Source organism: Acomys minous, assembly GCF_964271855.1.
Source record: "Acomys minous genome assembly, chromosome: 3".
NCBI lineage: Eukaryota > Metazoa > Chordata > Mammalia > Rodentia > Muridae > Acomys > Acomys minous.
Genome location: NC_140485.1, coordinates 56,997,919 through 57,007,180, shown reverse-complemented (window position 1 = coordinate 57,007,180; position 9,262 = coordinate 56,997,919). Strand labels below are relative to the sequence as shown.

At 46.8% G+C, this 9,262-nt stretch overlaps 1 pseudogene across 1 annotated transcript; it reads right to left on the bottom strand.

Moving 5' to 3' along the window:
- Positions 1–2,668: 2,668 nt before the first annotated feature.
- Positions 2,669–3,549, bottom strand: LOC311594060 (A-kinase-interacting protein 1-like; annotated as a pseudogene). The gene has a single exon. The product of its transcript is annotated as an A-kinase-interacting protein 1-like (transcript).
- Positions 3,550–9,262: the final 5,713 nt, after the last annotated feature.

The following is a 9,262-nucleotide window of genomic DNA, read 5'->3' as shown; positions in this document are numbered from 1 at the left end:
GAGCACGGAAATTACCTCACCGCCCCCCCTGCCCCGCCCCCGCCCCGCCCTCAAGTGATAGCCTCCCTCCCAGACCTGGCGGAGTTCTCTGGCCAGATTTCCCCCGACTCTCCATCCCCCATAGTCCCCTTGAGGTCAACACTGCAGGATTTGACCTGATCCTTTCCCTGTCCCTCCCCCTACTCACACTTGGATGTCTGTAGCCTCTTATGTGGAGGACGGTGAGATGAGGCACTGGGGAGATGGCTTTAGAGCCAAAAAATGCCCCCATTGGGAGTGGGAGGGCCCTAACCCTGACAATTTTACTCTGGTGCTATAGCCAAGGGCTACGGTCCTTGGGAGCAGGGGCAACTAGACAAAGAACTGAGAACTCTCTGCTGGGGCAGGACTTGTTCCTAAAAGGCACTAGGCTTCTTCCTAGAAGCTCTAATAATTACAGTCAGCCCCTTAAGATACACAGAGATGTTGGGAGTGTGCCAGAACCCAGAGAGTTAGAAAACTTCTGGCCCCAAGCCAAAAAACAGGAAGCGCTGGGGGCATCCCGCATTCTCGTCTGTGTTGCCTGACCTCCTGAGCTCGATGGGGAAGTGCTGTCACAGGTCTCAGGGCACTTCGGTCTCTCTGAAGGCTGAGTAGCCCACTGAGCTAGGATTCTGCCGCCCAGATCTGGCCGCACAGGCTACAAAGGACAGGCATGTGAACTCAGCAGAAATGACCAAATAACAGAAAAGACTCCACTTCCTCCTGGTAGTATGGGTCATTCGCAATAGGGATGGAGGGCGTGAATACTGGATAATAGCTCCTCCTCTGTGAGGGGTGGGGCTTGTGGAGGGGTGGAGCTGAGGCGGCTGCTGGCCAACCCCAGCTAGCAGGAACTCAACTCTTACTATTCCCAGCTGGAAAGTCATGAAGACCACAGTTGTGTTAGAAATGAGTTTGGGGCCAGGCATAGTGGCACATCTTTTTAAATAGACAGAGGCCAGCCTGGTCTACAAAGTGAGTTCCAGAACAGCTAGGACTACACAGAGAAACCCTGTCTCAAAAAGAAAAGACCGGGGGGGGGGGGAGGGGGGGGGAGGAGGAAGGGAGGGGGGGGGGGACAGTGGTTTAGGGTCACAAAGGAAGAGACCACCACTTCAACAGAAGGTGTCTAGACAGGTAAAACTTTACTCTTGATCAAGAAGGTGTGTTCAGAAGAGGAAACACATAGATATTTGGTTTTTATTCTAATTCAGACACTGACTGTGTCTTTTCTCCTTTGGCTGATTTGAAAAGAATTGGTGCACAGAAAACGATGGGGCATGGGGACCTATTGCTGCTCCAGGTCATCAAATCCCTGGGATGCAGCTGGAGGCCTTTGTGTAAACAAAGGTTCAACTAGGTGGGGAAATTAAAACATTTACAAGACAGCCTTACCTATGGTAGGGAGGGTAAATTAAAAAAAAAATACTCCTTGCATAGTATTTGGTAGAAAAGGTTCATATTTAATATTCCTTACAGATGGGTTAGGGTCTATAAATCTATCAGAACTTGCATGCAGGAGTGTAATATGTGGCACAAAGCAGTACCCACACTCTGGAAAAGATGGCTTGCTCTTAGCTCATTTGTTATCAGCTAGTTAGCACTCTGAAGCAGAAACGACAGAATGGGACTGGCCTCTACCAACACCTGATAGCAGATGGTTCAAAGATTTAAACAAACAAAATCACAACCACCTCAGGTAGAATATGTTCACAGTTACCAACCTTAGCCTGAAGTGAGACGAGTCAGCACTCACTGCTACCCTAGCAAACATGTTGGAGCTGGCTCCTCCCAGCATAGGTCCAGAGACTCAGGAAATGGTAGGAAAGGCCACAGAGGTCACCATGGAATTTCTTTCCTTTTCAGAGAACCAGTTGTTAAACATCTACCAGCATTCTATCAACAAATTCATCACACAAAACTAAAACAATTTTGTATAGGAAAAAACCCTCATCAATAAAACAAAAAGAAGACAAACAAAAAAGAAAAATTATAAGTGTTGTCACAGGCAAACGTCTAATTCCTTTAACTATCACTGTTATAAGTTCCGAAACATTCACGATCTATGAGAAAAACAGGAAGAATACAAGAACCAATATTTTTTATACAAACAAAACAGGGAATACAAGTTGCTCCAAATGTAGAGAAAATATCCACCTTTGTATGAGGAAAACACAAACCAGAGCCTCCTGATCAAGTCTCCATTCTGGATCAGCAAGACCACACTAAGCCCAGTCCAACTGGTCCCAGAAAGACAACTAGGTAGCTGCATCTAGAGTGACAGGAGCACCACACCAAGGAAGAAACAGAAGCAAACAGTGATCGCTGCCTTACTCGTGGAAGCCTTCCTTCCAATCACACTGATCCGGGTCCCCAGACCCAGCATACAGTGGACACATCATCTCAATGGTGTGATGCCTCTCTCATGAACCGAATACTGGGAAGTCATAGAAAAGGGGACATTTGAACTGGGCGTGGTGGTGCACACCTTTAATCCCAACACTCGGGAGGCGGAGGCAGGTGAATTGCTGTGAGTTCAAGGCCAGTCTGGTCTACAAAGTGAGTTCAGGACAGCCAAGGCTACAAAGAGAAACCCAGACTCGAAAAAACAAAACAAAAACAATAACAGGACATTCCCCCCCCCCAGATCTCTCCCTTTATTATCACAATTAATACTTATTTGGAAAGCCAGTAATAGAAGCTGTTCAGGCAGCACGTTTACTTTTTTTTTTTCAGGCACACAAGGATGGGAACTTCTACAATTTCAAGTTAAAATGATCTTGAAAGAGATAGACTCCAGTTCATTAAAACCAAGATCAATGTATCATTATTAAGACATTATAAGGTGGTTTTATTCTTCTTGCTACTTAAAAAATGGTCAACATCACATGGGGAAGACCAAGTCCACACTTTGCCCCAAGTCAACTGCAACCACGTGAGTCTTCTTGGTTAAGGTGTTTGAGCTCACGGTGACAGAATAGGTCCCCGGGTACATGTCTATGTAGAGGTCCTTAGAAATGTTCTCATCGGGCCAGGATGCCTCTTGAGAACGCTCTGCTGTCTGATGTTTGATAGATGCTTCCTGGACCAACAGAAGTCTCTCCTCTGCAATTTCTTTGTTCTTGTTTGTAACCTGAGTCTGAGTAAGCGTGTAAGCCTGGAGGCTTCGTTCTGTGATAACGGTAGACATGGGTCGTCCCTCCTTCCTCTGGCGGAGATGAGTAGTATTTCCCACACTGACTTGAAGTATAGTCCATGAATTCAGCCATTGTCCTGAAGGAAGCAGTAAGGGTTGGGCGCTTCTCTTCTCTCTCCCCTAGGAGGCGCTGGGGATCGGGGCCACACCGTCGTTCCTGGTAGGGACCCTGGGGGTAAAGGACCCCCACGCTGCCTCTGGATCGCTCTGGAGATTGCCAGTCCACTGCCCTCCTCTAGGAACGCTCCAGCACTTCCCGCCCCAGCCCAGCCGAACGCTGCAGCAAGAGCCGGTCCACCCTGTTCAGCCGCGGCCGCCAGACAGTACTCCATGTCTTCACTTCCGCCTCCTGGGCCCAGGGTACGACCCCTCACCAGCTCCCCCCCTCCCCGCTTCTCCCAAAAAACGGGACATTTTAGAACAGAAGAAAAAGTGCTCAGCAATGCATTCTTTTTTTTTTTAAAGATTTATTACTTATTTATTATCATGTATACAGTGCTCTGCCTGCATGTACACCTGCAGGCCAGAACAGGGCATCAGATCACATAATATAAATGGTTTTGAGCCACCATGTGGTTGCTGGGAATTGAACTCAGGACCTCTGGAGGAGCAGTCGGTGTGGTGCCCTTAACCTCTGAGCCATCTCTCCAGCCCCTTTTTTTTGTTTTTTTTTGAGACAGGGTTTCTCTGTGTAGCCTTGACTGTACTGGACTCACTTTGTAGACCAGGCTGGCCTCAACTCACAATGATCCGCCTGCCTCTACCTCCCGAGTGCTGGGATTAAAGGCATGCATCACCACCACCCGGTCAATGCATTCTTACTATAAATACACACACACACACACACACACACACACACACACACACACGCTTCACAAAAGTAAATTGTAGTTGGGGTATTTGAGTTTGAAGGAAGGTCTTCAGAAAGCCACTAGTGACGGCTTGGATGCCGCTTAACCATGGTAGTCAGAGTGTGCACCACTAGAGGCAGACAGACAGATGTCACAAGCCCCGTGATGAGGTATGGGGAGGACACAACCGCCTGTTTCATGCCAAAGACGGAGCTCATCCCCACCACAAGGACCATATATAGACTCCTGAGAGATGTTCACGTCAGAGAAGCCCTCAGGTGCCAGGCCAGATTTAAAAGGCCAAAAAGGCCCAAGAATAGGTGTGATTGAAATCTAGAAGTGGGCTACAGAAAAAAATGCACATACAAAAATATTAGATAATTAATCCAACAAGATATGCCTTACTTTCCTATTGCTATGATCAAACACTATGACCAAAGCAACTTTTTAGGTTTTGTTTTTGTTTTGTTTTATTTTGTTTTGTTTTTGAGGCAGGGTTTCTCTATGTAGCCCTGGCTGTCCTTGCCTCTGACTCCCTGAGTGCTGGGATTAATGGCATGCACCACCATGCCCAGCTGCAAAGCAATTTATGAAAGAGTAATTTAGCTTACAGTCTCAGAGGGTTAGAGTTCATGATGCTGGAGTGAAGGGACAGGAGGTGTGGCCTCACTGGAGGAGGTGTGGCCTCACTGGAGGAGGTGTGGCCTCATTGGAGGGGATGTGGCCTCACTGGAGGAGGTGTGGCCTCATTGGAGGAGGTGTGGCCTCACTGGAGGAGGTGTGGCCTCATTGGAGGAGGTGTGGCCTCACTGGAGGAGGTGTGGCCTCATTGGAGGGGATGTGGCCTCACTGGAGGAGGTGTGGCCTCATTAGAGGTGTGTCATCATGGGGTGCATGCCATTCCCACTTAGCTCTCTCTGCCTCCTATTGGTGGATGAAGATCTAAGCTACTGCTCCAGCACCATCTGCCTGTCTGATACCATACTTTCTATCATGATGCTCATGGACTCTAACCCTCTGCAACCATGATCCCCAAAGTAAAAGTTTTCTTTTATAAGTTGGTTTGGCTATGGCATTTTGTCACAGCAATAGAGAAGTAACCATGGTGGCGGCAGCCACTGACCTAGAAAAACAGTACAAATATATGGAGCCTGATGAACTGTAAGCAGATTTCTTTATTTTTATTTTTCTCCAGTGCTGGGGACTGAAGTAGGAGCCTGTGGCTACTAGACAAATACTCTACCAATGGACTATACTTCCAACCCACAATCTTTTTAAATTTTCAAACTTCAAAGTTCAAGTGTAGTTTTGGTTGGTTGGTTGGTTGGTTGGTTGGTTTAGGAGAACATCTCCGTGTGTACCACTGGCTGATGTGAAATTCTCTATGAAGCCCAAGCTGTCCTGAAACATACAGAGATTCACCTGCTTCTGCCTCCCAAGTGCTAGGATTAAAGGTGTATGCCCCATGCCTAACAAAAGTGAAAAGAAAAAAGAAAAGAAAAGAAAGAAAGAAAGAAAAAAGCTCTTTGAAAAATATTATTAAAAGAATAATCTGGCAGCCGGGCATGGTGGTGCACACCTTTAATCCCAGCACTTGGGAGGCAGAGGCAGGTGGATCAATGTGAGTTTGAGGCCAGCCTGGTCTACAAAGTGAGTCCAAGACAGGCAAGGATACAAAGAAAAACCCTGTCTAAAAACCCCAAAATCATCATCATCATCATCATCATCATCATCATCATCATCATCATCATCATCTGGGAGAGATACTTGCAGAAAATAAATCTGATGAAAACATCTAATAAAAGGAATATGAAAAGGAAAGGAATTCCATGGTGACCTCTGTGGCCTTTCCTACCATTTCCTGAGTCTCTGGACCTATGCTGGGAGGAGCCAGCTCCAACATGTTTGCTAGGGTAGGAGTGAGTGCTGACTCGTCTCACTTCAGGCTAAGGTTGGTAACTGTGAACATATTCTACCCCTATCTTCAATCTCAGTATATGTGAGACCCTGGGTTTGATTCCCCAGCATTGACCCCCACACACACACAAACAGAAATACAAACCAAAAATGGAACGGCAGTCATAATTAACAAAATGGACCTAGTTAAAAATGGACAGAAAAGGAGCTGGAGAGATGATTCAGGGACTAAGAGCACCAGCTGCTCTTCAGAAGGTCCAGGTTCAATTCCCAGCATCCCCATGGTAGCTCACAACTGTCTGTAATTCTGTGGGCCCCTGACATGCTTGTTACTGTAGCATAAATATAAATGCTTATATGTATAAAATACAAGATAATCTTTTTTAAAAAATAAGCAAAAAGACCTGACACTTCTTTTCTGAAGAAGATGTACAGGTACATGAAGATATCTTTTAAGGACTGTAGAAATGGCCCAGTAATTAAGAGTACTTCCTGTTTCTGTAAGGGATTTGGGTTTAGTTCACACATCCACCCTCATGGCAACTCACAACCACCTTTTTTTGTTTGTTTGGTTGGGTTGGTTTGCTTTTTCAAGACAGGGTTTCTCTGTTAGCCTTGGCTGTCCTGTAGACCAGGCTGGTTCTGAACTCTGCCTGCTTCTGCCTACACATGTAGGTAAAATGCTCATACACACAAAAATAAAAACTTCTCTCTCTCTCTCTCTCTCTCTCTCTCTCTCTCTCTCTCTCTCTCTCTCTCTCTCTCTCGCTCTCGCTCTCGCTCTCTGTTTCAAGACAGGATTTCTCTGTGTAGCCCCCTTAGAACTTGTTCAATAGACCAGGCTGGCCTTCAACTCAGAGAATCTGCCTGCCTCTGCCTCCCTAGTGCTGGGATCTACCACAGGGCACAAATTTCTTTTATAAAAACATGTTCTGTCTCATGTTCCATTATGCTACTGCGGCGAGATGGCTGTTTGTAAGAGTACTTGCTATGCAAGCCGAACGACCTGAGTTCCGCTTCTGGAACCCATGTCAAGGTGGAGAGAACTCCTAACTCCACAAAGTTGTCCTTCGACCTCCACATGCACTCCCACATGCATCATGCACACACTAATATCATTTTCAATCGGGGGAGTTGAGTGTGTTGGCGCGTGTCTGTAATCCCACGGGAGGCAGGAGAATTACAAGTTTGAAGCTATCCTGGGCTACACAGTGATAACATCTCAAACAAAACAACTCAACAGCGAGATACCACCTACATCTATCACAATACCAATGTCCAAAATGCTAAGTGTGCTGCATGGAGAGAGGACGTGGATCAACAGAACTCTCACTGCTGGTAGAACTGCAAAACGATACACACTAGAGATACTGGCAACTTCTCATCTTTAAAAAAAAGTGTTTTTGTATGATTCTCCTTCAGGGGGTGAGTGGGCAAACTGTAGTATATCCAGATGTGGGGCACCACTCAGGACCTGTGGGCTCTGCAAGCTGAGTGTGTGGACTGCTCCCCTGTTTCCCGCTCTTCCTTCCTGCATTCTCACCCATCAAGCAGACAGCGCTGGAACCTGTCTCCAGGGATTTCTTGGTGGGGGCGCAAGAGGTTGACCCTGCTGAGCTAGTGGGTTTACATTCTGCAGCCTGCGACTGCCATAAATGTCAGGAATAGGTGTGAGACGGGCTGATGAAGGGACATACATTCCCTCTTGTCCAAGGGCTGAAAACAGTTCTTTGGTAATGTTGGGACCAAAATGACCATACAGGATAGCACCAAAGAAAATCGTGGGGCTGTAGAGATGGCTCAGAGGTTAAGAGCACTGACTCCTCTTCCAGAGGTCCTGAGTTCCATTCCCAGCAACCACATGGTGGCTCACAACCATCTGTAATGTGACTTAATGCCCTCTTCTGTCATATAGGTGTACATGCAGGCAGAACACTGCATACATAATAATCTTTTTTTAATGGTGGACTTTTTTGGCCTGAGAGATGGAGGGGCATGGCTTAGTGAGGAGGGGCTATCTAAGGTGAGATTGCAGAAAGGTGTCCTGAGCAAAATGTGGCTGGTGACCTCCTTCCCCGAGACAGGGAACCACAGGAAGGAACAGGTCCAGGAGAGAATGTAAGAATTCTGTCTTGGACCCATTAAACCTGAGATCATAGGTGTGCTGGAGATGGGAGGCCCATGGCCCTTCTATTAGCTCTACTGCAGTGGAGCTTGCCTGATGACATAACAGAGTCAGAGCAAGTCTCTAGATGGTGAGTAGACATTTGTTTAAGTCTCCCTTAGGAAGTGACACATGCATCAACACATGCCTCAAGGACTTCTGTGCCTTATCCAACACTCATTAAGGAACATGAGGTGGCACTTGCGTCTCTACTCTGTAGGTGTAGGAGAGGCCTACCTGTGGTCACCTAGGAACCACATACCAAAGAGGGGAACAGTGCTTAGGAAGGATCTCAGACACAAGGAAGAGTGTGGCTAGCTTCACAGCAATGGCCTCTCCAACCCTCTGGAGAAAGTGCTGGAACTCCAGCTTTGGGTCAAGGTGAAGCAGTTACTCTAGCTTTATCCTTACGCTGTTCCAGGTTCCTAACAGCTCTACTGTGGCTGCCTTGACTTGTAGTGAGTCTCTGTTGTTTCTGAGCCACCCTGTCTGCAGTTTGATGCAGCAACAGGGAGAAAGGCCTAGCACCTACACTATGCACACCAAGTGCTACCTGGTGTAGTTATTAAAACTGTTTGAGCAGTACACTGTGGTGCACACCTTTAACCCCAGCACTTGGAAGACAGAGGCAGGTAGAATCTCTGTGAGTTCCAGGCTAGCCAGGGCTATATAGAGAGATCCTGTCTCAAACAAACAAAAACAAATACAAAAAAAGCTGCCACCACCACCACCACCACCATCAACAACACCACAAACAAAAACCCTGTTTGACCTCAGGACACTGGGAAGGCACCTTGGCTCCAGACCATAATCAGACTCAGTGGGCAGATGTTTCTGACGAACCTAACATAAGCTAGCACTGTCACAAGGACATGTTTTCACAAGTTAAATTCTTCTTCTTCTTCCTTTTTTTTTTTTTTTTTCAAGACAGGATTTCTCTGTGTAGCCTTGGCTGTCCTGGACTCACTTTGTAGACCACTTGTGCCAAGGCTGGCTTTGAACTCACAGTGATTCGCCTGCCTCTGCCTCCCGAGTGCTGGGATTAAAGGCTTGCAACACCCTGCCCAGCTAAATTTGGTTTCTTTATAGCTTTCATTACAAGAGACAAACACA